Raw genomic sequence first — 13631 nt, forward strand, 5'->3', positions numbered from 1 at the left:
ATGGGGTCCCCGGGGCCAGAAGTAGCCTGGAAGGAGGGCCACTCGGCCCACCTCCCTTTTTAAAAAACAAACAAAAACAAATGACAGGGCTCTGTGTGATGGGGTCCCTGGGCCAAAATTGGCCTGGGGAGGGGGGCCGTGTGCTTACCCATCTCAAAATTAAAATAACATAAAAAATGGCCAAGCCCCGGGGAAGTGGTCCCGGGGCCAATAGTGGCCCAGAGAAGGGGGCCCCTTTTCTGTAATACATTGTTTTTTAAAGCATCTGGCCATGCCCCAGAGGATGGTGTCCCTGGGTCCCAAAACATATTCAAAGAATGGGGGCCCCACAACCCCCTTTAAAGAAATGTTAATTTTTTAAAAAGCCGGCATCTTGCAGGAGGACCGGCCCCTCCCTGCAGCACTCTGCAAACGCGCCCCTTGGCACATTCTAAGTTAGGTAATTAAGTCCCCTTGAATACTGAGGGTCCCTGAGGGCCAAGTAGGCCACCAGGTGCTTCCAGTAAGCACCACACAGCTGGATTACAGAGAGGTGGTCCGAGGCCAAGCCCCTTTTTACACCACTCTGCAAACACGCCTCTTGGTGCGCTGCTGGTGGGGCGATGAGGTCCTTCTGTGCCCTGAAGACCTCAGGACACAAGTGGACTTGATCCCAGAGCAGCAGTGCACCAAGAGGCATGTTTGCAGAGTGGTGTAAGAAGGGGCATGGCCTCAGACCACCTCTCTGCAATCCAGCTTTGTTGCACTTACTGGAGGTACCTGGTGGGGTAGTTGGCCCCCAGGGACCCTTCAGTATTCAAGGGGACTTAATCCCCAACTTAGAACGCACCAGGAGGTGCATTTGCAGAGTGGTGGAGAAAGGGAGTGTGGCCTGTGTCCACCTCTCAGCCATCCCACTGTCTGGGGATTACTGGAAGTAAGAGGTAGGCTAGTTGGCCCCTAAAGACCCCCAGCAGTGAAGGGACTTCAATCCCCATGGAAGAGCGCGCCAGGGAGCGACTTTGCAGAATGATGGGCAAAGAGGGCATGGCCTTTTTTTTGAGAACTTAACAATCAGGCTGTGTGGTACTTACTGGAAGTAATAGTAGGGGTAGTTGGCCTTCATGGATGTCCTTGGGGGCCAAGTACCCCTATTGTTACCTCCAGTAAGTCCCACACAGTAGGATTGCTAAGACGTCTTCGAAGGCATGCCCCATTTCTCCACCACTCTGCAAACGCGCCTCCTGGCAGACTATGGGATGGGGCATGAAATCCACTTTACTCCTGAGGGACTTTGAGGGCCAAGAAGCCCTTCTGGTACCTCCTATGAATCATAAGCAGACACATTTTTGAGCGCTCGTTGGAGGCCCGGCAGCCTTTCTCCACCACTCTACAAACGTGACTACTAGTTAAAGAAGTGTTTGCAATGTAATAGGTTTTGCATTTGCGAGAGTTTGAGCTATTGCCGTTGTAAATGTAAAAGTTTTTCACTAATGTTTTTGGAGTGAAATGGATGTACGTTGTGTGTAGTGGAATTATGTGGTATGTTGTGCAGTGAAATTATGTGGATAGAAAGTATGTGGTATTTAGTGTATAGGAATTGTGTAGAGTGGCATTTTGTGTTATGGAGAGTAATTATGTGGTATGGTAGTGGTGTTGTGGAGTGGTAACCTCAGGTTTAGTCTTCATCGTTTCCATTGATGCTTAACTTTGATTTCAGTTGTGAGATGTTGGCCTGATATATAATGCTCACTAGTTCTAGTGATCACCTTTTATCATGCCAAGCAACCCTTATGGTGGAGGTTGTAAAGTCAACCTTATAGACAAGCTATCCTAGGGGTAGCATGGACTAAGCAGTCTTAGGCTAAACTCTGTAAAGGCATGTGAAGCAAGCTGTTTTACCATACACAATCCCCTTGAATACCAAATGAAAGGACACCACACAGATATATATTGAAAATATATATAGATTTATTTCTACAAATATCCCCTATACTCTTTATGAGCACAGAAGCAAATGCGTTAAAACAAAACACAGTTTAAATATACAAAAGTTGCACAATTATGGATGAGCCCTAGGGGCCACCTAAACCATATACTAAAATAGTGGTATAAGAACAACTATGGGGAAAGTGAAGAGGCCTAGGGCCTGGGGAATTGCTGGAGCTGTTCAGGACTAACAGTGATGAAGTCGGGAAAGGCCCGCGGGACTCAGGTGCAGTGCTTAAAGTGCACGCATACACCAATGCAATGTCAATGGTGCGTAAAAGTTACAAAGTTAGTTATTAAGAAACCTTCCGAGTGACCTAGGAGGATGAAACTTTAGACACGGACCCTAGAGGTGTGTACCAGTGTGGGAACACTGGCGTTGCTGAGTTACCTCACCCACAGGAAGCGGGTGCATAGGGTCGAAGTAGTGTCGGGTTTCGTCACACAGGTCGATGGTGCTTGGAGCTGAAGATGCTGCAGGCGGCTCGATGTGAAGAGTTCCGGTGGATCTAAGGGTGGATCTGAAGAGGTGAAGCAGAGGGGACAATGTTCAAAGTCACTAGCCAGTGACTACCGTGGAACCAGGATGGAACCAGGCGATGTTGGGTGCAAACAGGCGATGTCATGAAGATTGTCTCTGCAGCCACGTGGACACGAAGAGGTCAAGGACGTCCAGGAGTCGATCACGAGCTGTCCCACGGTGGTTCTTGCTGATGGCAGTGTCGGCAACTTGATTGGAGCAAACAGGCCTTCGCAAAAGCAAGTCATGTAGGAATCGTTTCAAGCTTCTCACTCGGACCAGCAAGGTCAAAGCGGGTGCTCCTTTTCAGGGAAGCAAGGGCCAGTCTGGAGCAACCAGACCAGCAGTGTAAGTCGTAGTTTTCATCGCCAAGATGGCCACTAGCTGCGTGGCAAGTGACCGGGATGGCGCGTCGAATGGCAAAGTGCAAAAGGGCCCCACGCAGATCCTGGAGATGCTGGGGGGCTGATCTTCGGGGCAAATGCTGCTCGTTGTTGGGGCTTCTCAAACCCTAAAGCACAGCATCGAGGGTGCCTCGGGTGCTGCGCAATCAGCTCTTCGGGGGTCTTCCAAGATGTCCGGTCCCACGTCTCTCAGTGCCTCCACGTGTCTCTTCTTTTCAGGGACTGTGGATCGGGCTCTGAGATGTCTGGGAGTCTGGGTCTTGTCAGGCTCTGGGCTCGGGCTCCGGCGGGAGGCGGCGGCAAAGCAGACGTCGAGTTGCTGGTTGGTGCCTGTATTCACAGGGTGGTCACTCCTTGGCCACAATGGAGATTCTCTTCAGTCTTCTGTGCAGCAGAATGTCGAAGTCCAAGTTTCTTCTGTATTTCAAGTCGAGTTCAGGATGATCTGAAGTCTAAGGACACAGCTCCTACTCTTATTCCAAATCTGGGGGCCGGATCACCTACTAGGTCGCTCCTCTGGGTGGGACCAGGAAGGGGGGTGGTTACACCCCTTTCCTTTGTCCAGTTTTGCGCCAGGACTGGGGCTGGAGAGTACCAGGACCGGTTTGAACTGGCCTATGCACAAGGACACCTGGTGTGCCCCAGGCATGTCTGATTCTATTCAGCCCTGTCCTACCCAATACACAAAATCCTGTCTGGGGTGGTGCTAGCACCTCCCAAGGCAGGAAACCCTTTGTCCAAGCTGCCCTTGCTGGAAGGACTCCCAGCAGCAGGAGGTCAGACCTGTGTCTGTGGTGGCAGCATCCATTTTGTGATGCTGAGGCTCTGTTTAACTTTAACCGGGGTTCAGGCTAGGTACATGTCGTGTCCCTCTAGAAGGGTGGAATGCTACCCCCGTCACCAGAACTGGCGAGGGGGTAGTATTCCAATTCGTATGACACCTTACCCCACATGTTTTGATAAAGCCAAACCAAAGATAGCATTTAACCGCGAGGTTCATAATGCACTTAAGAGTATATGGTATGGCAGTATCATGAAACAGCTAAAGGACATGGTTCCGAAAGCTGTAGACAGGCTCAGCTCATGCCAGAGCACCATCTCACATATTTCCAAGCACTCTGCCTCCAGGATTGATGAGGCCTTCCATGGGAGTGGCTGATAGGAACATGATGAAGGGTTAAAATCACGCTCTACCATCTGATCACCAGAAAAAGGATCTCTCAGCTGTCTTGATAGCGAAATGTCACATATGGCCCGGCCAGAGAGAACCTGAAATATGCTTTAAAAACCCTCAATTTTTGCTATGCATGATCAATATATTAAATCCCTCTAACTCCCTGAATCCTGGGGTTATAGACCCAAGGCTGAGACATAAAAGACATGTCTTGGGCTAACAATATGCACTAGGCCACAATAATGTTAACAATGCATTCCTCTGCTGCACTGGAAAATAACATGGTAAATTGGCCTAATGTGAAGTAGTAATTTTCCACAGAGGCCAACGCCAACACACACCCACACGTACACCAGACTCAGCTGGCGCAGAGGCAGATTGACACATTTCAGGGACTTTCCACTGAAGTCTTGTTTTGAAACTTAGCTTGTCGAAATATGCCACAAGCTTCTTGCAAAACTAGCCCTGGCGTAAGTTTCCGGTCACACGTACATCTTTAGAAATATGTACTGAACAAAATGTTCTAGCCCATAGTGTACAGAACAAAATGTTCTAGCCCATAGTGTACAGAACAAAATGTTCTCGCAAGGCCAACCGACTGTTAGGACACCTGACCGGCCCCCACTGTCCTAGGACAAATGTGGTGAAAGCCACCTGCGTCACAAAATACGTCAGGACAGTGTTAGTTCCTTGTTTTTAGGTAGAAAAGATCAACCATCACATTTAGAAGGCAGAACCATCCAAGCTAACCTCTTGGGCGGTACTCCAGTCGACTGAGCTGTCTGATTTAGGAACCCACAAAACCTATTCTTCCAGGTGATGCCTTCCTGAATGAGATAGTAGCTTAAGCTCTCTTAATTTGCTAAATACTTTTCATCCATTCCCAATTCCTTGCAATAGTCATAGGTATCTTTCAGCATTAGATCAGCATTAAATCTACTGGGGTTCTTTCCCCTAGGCAGGTGCTTCTAGGCACTAGGCCTGATAGGAGTGTACTTTCAATAATTAAGCTGGAATTCTAGTATGCTTTTTAAGAATCTAAACCACTGTTATTTTATTCTTGCTAAAATGTTTAAACCTGCAATGATAATTCTCGGCGGAGACATTGTGTAAAGGCAACGTACTTCCTCGAACAGTTAGAAGCCTTCGTAAACATTTCCTGCTTACACAGAAAGTCGTCTTTTTATGAATAGCCACTTCTGTTTGCATCGCAATAACTTTTAGAAATAATTGATTCCTAGCACACTTCCTGGCAGAGTGAAGCCAGAGCTTTTTAAGAGTGATCTCTTGCATTATGCGTTATTTTTATTGATACACATGAGCTTATAATAATAAAACGTGCCACTCCAACTTGACCATCCGTCTTTCTCACGTTATTACTCTTCCTCCTAGCAGTGCCTGATTGCGACGATTATCCAGACCACAGTAAGCGTGACCACACCCTAAAAGAGGCTCGGGAAGGCCTCTTCTACCCTCTACCCTCTGTCAGCTGGCGTACCACGAAGTTGATCCTGCCAAGATTCTGCCGACATTGGGATTTGGAGTGCATCAGCGCATTGTGCCACGGGGTCCGGTCTCCTCTGCTGACCAAGGGGTGAGTCAAGGATTTTTTTAGTTTTTCCCTTGAATTGCCCTTGGGGTCTGATTGGAGGCCTCTCTGCTACCTCTGGCCCTAACTGTCGGCACTCTGTCTGGCCAGGAATTGCACCCTCTCCCCCCTCTCTCTATCTTTGTGTGGTCACACTTTGTAGCTTTTTTTCGCAAATACCAGTTATAATTTAAGTACCCGTTTCTCGCATGTGGTTCAGGGTTTCCTGTGGTTTCAGAAATTTGCCTTCCAACTCCGTTACTTTGTGGCTTTTTCCTGCTGACTTTACCCCTGCCGGTTCTACAGACGGAGGGATTGACAGATTTTGTGGTGTACTCCTACGGTTATATATTTACGCACCCTCAGCATTCCTGTTACTGCATGGGTCGGTTTTGGTTTTCCGAATAAACTTCGTTTTTGGTCCTACGCATGCATGGCATTGAGGTACAATTCCTCAATAAATTCTAGGTTTATACTCCCTCAGCAGCTCACGGATTGTATGGGGTCCAGGGTTTTAATTCCTGGACAGATGATTTGATGTGCCTATACTCAGTGTGATTTCCTTAGTGTGATTTCCTTGTACAATAACTGTCTTACACTCCGGTTTCGCTTCCGTTTTACATTTCATAACAATGTCATTTACTCTTCATTATGCTGTAGTATATACAGACATCATTTAATGGTTTTTCTCATGCTTTCAAAATTAAAGTATGTCCTTTAGGCACCCGGCCTTTCCCAAATTCATTTCTCCTCTTCTTTCTTCTCCTGATTTGTTTCTGCAAGGATTGGGTATTCTAATTCACGGACTAGGCATTGTTGTATCTCTGACATTTTCCATTGTCGGAGGGACGACAAGGCAAGACCTACCGCCTTTGTCAGCTTGAAATTTGCGCGCACAGAAAGAGGAAGGGCTCTGTGCTCTGTGTCGACAGCATCCTGCAACGGTGACTCACTTCCCCGCATCGCACTTCACCCCACACGATATTAAACACCGGTCTCCCACAGCCCCCATCTGCTGAACACCACACGCCTTTTCTCTCGCCTTCACTACTTCTCCGTACATCTCTAACATCTCTCTCTCTCCAGCTCATCCCCACCCCTTTTCTCTCTCCTTCACTACTTCTCCGTACATCTCTAACATCTCTCTCTCTCCAGCTCGTCCCCCAGCCCCCCTCTCCTCTGCGCTGTGCAGCGCCACACTGCCTCACTTCCTACTTCCCTTTTCTGGCTTCTGTGAATAATGCCTCACCCGTGCCTTCATTTCCTGCTTCCATATACTGACGCATGCACACACTTTCACTGCTAATTTTTCACCTACGACATTTTCTGACTACATAATTTTTTTTTTCTTTTAATTAGCATTTTTTTGCTCCATCTAAAAATACCTTTTTCATTGTTTTTGCCTTCTGTCTCCTGTTTATGTGTTGTGCTTCATGTTTATGTCTGATGCTTCCAGGTCCTCAATATCACTGCTTGTGCTCACGGTACCGTTGCTGCTTCTGTGCCGCTCTTTATGTCAACAGGCTCTGCAGCTGTGCTCGTGATATTGGCCCCAGTGCCCTCTTTGCCCCGCCTTTCTCTCCAGCTCTCCCGATGTCTGGGGTGCATCCTCACTGACATTGCCCTTAGTGCACTCTCGCTAGGTAGTCTCGCCTTCTCATCCACTAACTGACTACCCATGCCTCGCCCTTCACCCACTCCCCCTCATTCTTTTGCCTCTCACTTGCGCATGCAACTGAGTGCCAAAAGAGGAAGGGTGGGAACTATTTTTTGTCTTGGCCCCTGCCTCCCTGCTTCTGCCCCCCACACCGGTAATGCTCCACCTCTCCTTATTTAAGTAATGTCCAGCACCCCCCCACATATTCTTCATTGCACTATTCAGTTCTCCCACGGCAGGCCTGAATTAATTCACAATACCGCTACCAACGTATTCACTTCCCTTGACGACAAACTCCGCACTATACTCACAGACGCCTGGGCAATTTTAGGAATTACCCCTACGCCAGGCACCCAGCTTAACATCTCCAGCCAATCTCTTGACATCCTCCCAGACATATTTCTTACCCCACCATCTCCAGACACTATAGACCCTCAACTGTTGTACACAGAAGAGGCCTCTGATTCTTCCACCCTGTCTGCCCCCCACTCTCTTCCCCTTGGATACCCAGAGTATTCAAACAACCCTGCTACCTCACCCATCCTCGTCACTGACGACGAGTCTTCAGTAGACTCTATACAGTCAGGTGCAGCATCTGAAGTAGCATTCATCCCACCGCCAGAAGGGAAAGGCCCAGACGCACCCCCGATATCCGCCTCCAACTCATACTCATATCACACACAATTTCAAAACGATACAGCACCCCTTTTAAGAGCACTACTGTCCGAGTACCCATAACATACTGTGGGCCCTGCGTTCTGCCACACCTGCAGAACCCATCCCACTATTCCAACTTCACATAAGGGAATGAGTAATCATACCACTGACCATATCACGATATTCCTGATCAACAATAACATTGTAGGCATTTCTGACGGTCAACCATCTTGTTTTATCCACGTCACACCCCTTATGAGTTCTGTCCTTCTCACAATATTTCAGGCACTCAATATTGACTATGCCTACTCTCGCCAAGTCACCCTATCTCTCGCACCAGCATTTTCACGCCCCGCCGAGCCTGCAGTAAAGGCTCTCCCGCACAAACATTTTCACGCCCCACCAAGGCCATAGTAAAGGCTCATAGCAGTTCTTATCCCACCCGTGCACCACCTGCTTGTCGCTCACAGGAGACAAGCCCCATGCAGGCTCTTCAGGCAGTATACGAGAAACGAATATTCGGCACTTCAGTGCATAAAACACCAGAGTGGATCTACATACGGATCCGTCTACTATCCCCAGGCCTAGAGCTACCCACCGTATTCGAGTCCTCCTGGCCACGGAACCCACTGCAAAGCAAAATTCGCAATACCTTGGCCCGTCATAATCTTGAATTCCCTGACTTATCCCCAGAAAGAAGATACACAGGACCTGACGAATTAGATTTAAGATACATACTCTATAATATTGTCTGTAATGAAATAGGAGAGGAACTTATCAGAGATCTGCATCCTCACGTCTGTAGCCCTGAAAACTCCCAGGCAGGGTTTGTCTGTCCCTCCATTCCAACATCAGACTGTACCCCACACAGTGTTGCCCAGCAACAGCATATGCATTGAGTAATTTCATGAATAGGATACTGAATTCCACTGTGTATAAGACACCTACTGGCTATTATATATATTTTATTTTGCGCCTTGCAAGTTGGGAAGGACCGACAGTCCTATCTAGTGTTTTCCCCAGACACCCACATCAATCTAAAATAGCTGACGCTTGCTTTGGAGGCCAACTTCTGTTCCCCGGGTGCACTCCCTTCCAGAATATTGAATTACAAAGCGCCATATATGACTGCATCCTTGAGGCAGTAGCAGGTGAACTCATACGTGACCTCTAGGACCGCACAGACCGCATCGCCCCCATTGCAGAGCCTAATTTGCTCCCACACAAACATTTCATTATGGCAACACCACACCAACATGTCCTGAAAATGTTTAGTAGCCAAGAACAGCGCATACTCAAACATTGTAGGGAGCTTCACAAGTTAACTAGGAATATGAACTTTCCATGGCCCTCAGAAGGATCTTTTGACGTAAATGTCCTTGAGCACGCCACCACCTTCCTAGACACCAAATACTCTGGCACCAAATTACAAAAAAGGAAGGCCACCTTAAGTCTCTGGCGTATCTTTAAAGAGGACAATACGCCAGAACACACTGCCACCCGGCCCACTGCCCCTCCTGCGCCTCCACCGTACCAAGCCAGTGGCATGTATCCCGCAATAGTATCCGCCGAAAATAAAGAACTGGACTTACAGTGTACAACTAATAATATGGCAACTGTGGGGTATAGTCAACTCCCAAGTGATCTCTTTAACACACTCGAACACCCTCCACCTGCCACTGACAATAGTGTTGCCCCATTGACACCACCCGGCACCCGCAGTGGCCCAACAATACCTGTTACAGTGCCAGTCATCATACCCACGTCAGCTCCAGCCCCAGTCAGCCCCCCACCTGGTACACCTGTCGCCAGTGGCAGTCCAACGTTGCACGCCACGGTGCCAGGGTTACCAGGGCAAATAAATGCGCAGTTTTCGCTACAACTGAACCCCACTTCTGTCTCAGTCCTGCCTGTTGAGGAGGAAGAGGAGGTGACCAACAATGTGTCCGTCGCCTCATCAAACAACTCACGCACGTCATCTCCCCACTCATCCGACTCGCCTCGCCAAGCACTCCACCACTACCCCGATCTGAACAGCCTCCGTGACACCAATGCTCCACAACTCCCGGAGAAGGAGGCCACCTCACGAGACCACATGCCATTCTGCGGTCCAAACACAGGCGAGCCACTGATCACATTCGCCACTGTCCAACAACAGAATAAGGATAGAGAAGTACAGGGCCCGCCAGCACCATATCTAGTCCATTATGACAACTGGAGAGCAGCCACAGAATTCAATAAAAGTTTGGAGTGCATTCCCAATGGAAATGCCCGAACTGACATGTTCATCCGGAGAAAGGCCACCCAGCCCTGAACACAACGACATATCTCTGGTGGTCCGACGCGCCTCACTGAAGTTAGAACAGATAAGTGACAGATTGTCCGAGATCCTCAAGTTTGCCCACTTTAACTCACCAAACACTCAAGCAACAATGAACACTTCGCGACAACTCACTGGACAGGCAGACATATTTGAAAGCACGGGAGGGATTGGGGAACTAGGTCATAGTAAACAGCAGACAGCCCATTTTCCATCCACACCTTTGCCGAGTGCGGGTCCCTCTCGGGACATAAGAGATTATGAAGGACGGCCGGAAGTGCAGTACCATAGGTCCCCCTCCCCTTGCCGCCAGACAGCTATGCCAGACCACACACATACGACGGCTGAGACAACTCAGGTCCAGCCTACACCCCCAGACATACCCCCACGGCGCCCCGCACCTGTAGCAGACCCGTTTGCCCCACCATCCGCCACAACCATGACAAATTCCTCCAGCCAGCCACACGCCATCAATGGGACAAACACATCAACAAACCCGTTCTACCAACATCAGGAATTCCAAAACTCGGGTGTTTAGGGTGGGACCAGGAGAAAGAGAAAAACAGAGGTAGAAAGACTTGCAGTGTTAGGAACACACGGACGACCAGAGGACATCGCATACGATGTCCCTGGCACGGACGGTCACATTAACTACCAGGTCACTGGCACCGCCTCCATGCGGAACACTCGAACTAGACCAACTAATGGCATGTTCCTCAGCAGGCAAAGTGCCCTGCGGGACAAGGACTTAACTCCCAACAAAATAGTGACAATAGGCGAGAATTCAGACTACGCTGTCATCCCCTTCACAGACAATCTGGCTGGATGGACAGAATCTTTGGCCCCGCAGATGATCCCCTGGCCAAGAGAAGGGTCCTTCGACCCTCAGCATATGGCCACTGCAGTAGAATGTATACTGCAGGGTGCAGGGGATGAGGATTGGGACTATGATTATATGGAAGCAAGTCTCAAAATTTGGCAGAAATATGCTATACGATATGACACCACCAGACCAAAGCTCCCAGGTGTAGGGATTAGCCGCCAGATGCCGCTAATATACAAAACAGCAAAAGACCCCCCCATATATAACTGCTGGTCTTATGCGGAGAAGGAAGCCATTAAAAAGAATCTCCCTCCCCTCACTGAGGGTGCAAGCAAATGGATAGTGGCCCTAGAGAAAAATACTACAGGCACCAAACCAGGGGTTGGCGATATGAAAAGTTTGCTAATTTCCTTAATGGGAGGGGAAGCAGAAGAAATTTTCACAAGTATCAGTAGAGGACTGATAACTATGAACGACACAACATACGATGGGGAACCATTTGATAAGATTAGGGCAGCAGTCTGGACTAAATTGCGATTAAAATACCCTGATGTTCCAGATATTGGGTCTCTCATGTCACTACCTATGCAAACAAATGAAGACCCGATTAACTTCATTTCCAGGATGAAGGAAAAGTGGCACCAGGAGTTGGGTGACTCCTGGAATACAACTGGAGAAAATAGCAGACTCTTTTACCACATGGTCAAAAAAGGACTGCCAGACGACGTGCAGGAGAAATTAGATGGAGTAGTAGCCATGGTAGGAAAACCCTGGCCTAAAATACAAGACCACATTATACATTTCTGCAAAAAGAAAATAGAACAGGAGAAAAGTAGACAGTTAGCTATAGAGAATGCAGCTGTTAAATTGGTGCAGCAGAAGCTTAAGAAAAAGGACACCCTAGACACGGTCATGCTGGCTGCACCTGTCAGCCAAATGACAGCAGTTACCACCTTTCAACAGGCCGCCCAAAATGCACTTACTACCAATGCCCAGTCCCCACAACAAGTGCAGCAGCCTGCCATACAGCCTGCCATGCAATATGTGCAAGCACAGACACAACAGCAACAACAGCCCGCCATACAGTACATGCAGACACCACCACAACAGGCAGTGCAGTATGTGCAGGCCCCGCAACAGCCTACAGTGCAGTATGTACAACAACAGCCCCCTGTACAATACGTGGCACCACTGCCTACTTATGGGAATGACCAACAACAGTACCACAACAATGACAGAAACTACTCCAACAGAAACATGGGCATGCAGGGACGAGGAATTGGAATGGGGCAACAGAGGGCCCAACAACAGGCAGGGACACGCACTTGTTTTTATTGTCACAAACAAGGTCACATGATGAGAGAATGTCGCACTAGACTTCGAGAGCAAGGCCAGCAACCCATGGGCCCCATCCACCAAGTCCCCATCCAGCAAGTAGTACCACAATTACAGCAACAACAGACGTTTTCACAACAGCCCCAGATGTTGTATGCTTATGCCCAGCCGGCCCCACAGCAGATGCAAGTCCCCATGCAGCCACAGCAGATGCAAGTCCCCATGCAGCCACAGCAGATGCAAGTCCCCATGCAGCCACAGCAGATGCAAGTCCCCATGCAGCCACAGCAGATGCAAGTCCCCATGCAGCCCCAGCAAATGCAAGCTCCCATACTGCCGCAACAGCAAGTCCCCACGTACCAAATGATGTCCCAAGCCCAAAACACAACACCTCAAGGAGGAGTGGTGATGACCCCCCCAACAACTCCTTCGCACAGGGCACAATCCAGCAGTACCAAGCTGGAGGATACGCTCACTAGGACAGCCCACAGACAACTCTTGTGTGCCCAGTTTTATCATGCATCATGAGCGGTGAAGATGACCCCACCGTCCTGGTCACGATAAATAATAAAACTTACAGCTTCCTCATTGACACAGGCGCCACGTACTCCTGCATTACAGGTGGACACCTGCCTATTTCTCATCAAGTAGCGGACACACAGGGATTCTCTGGGGCAATAGCAAGGGTCCCCTTTACGAAGCCAATACCCCTACAAATAGGAGACAGGGTGCTGGAGCAACAACTGCTTTATTCACCACACTCTCCAGTCAACCTGTTAGGGAGAGATCTCAGGGCAAAATTAAACATGACCATTCACTTCCATGAGAACGGTACAATGGTTTGTTCTATGCCAGGTACACCCCTAGCCCGAATGATGGCACTAACGGTGGACTCTTCAGATCAAATGAGGGCTCGCCCTGTGGATGAGCAAGCGTTCTCCACCGCGGTGCACATCGTTATAGCCAACACCCCTGAACTACACCAGCGCACGGTCCAGCTCCCAAAGGAATTTCTCTTTCGCCCACAGTCCCAGCACTACAAAATATCAGACAAAAATGTGATCCTAGGCATACTCGCCCTTCACATTACACCTACTTACGGGGCATTCCTAGCAGGAGACGACGATATGCGCTCCTGGGTCTGTGTAATTTTCATCGAACCCGAACACCAAGTGAGAGACATTG

This window comes from Lissotriton helveticus, chromosome 7 (genome assembly GCF_964261635.1).
Source record: "Lissotriton helveticus chromosome 7, aLisHel1.1, whole genome shotgun sequence".
Classification (NCBI taxonomy): domain Eukaryota; kingdom Metazoa; phylum Chordata; class Amphibia; order Caudata; family Salamandridae; genus Lissotriton; species Lissotriton helveticus.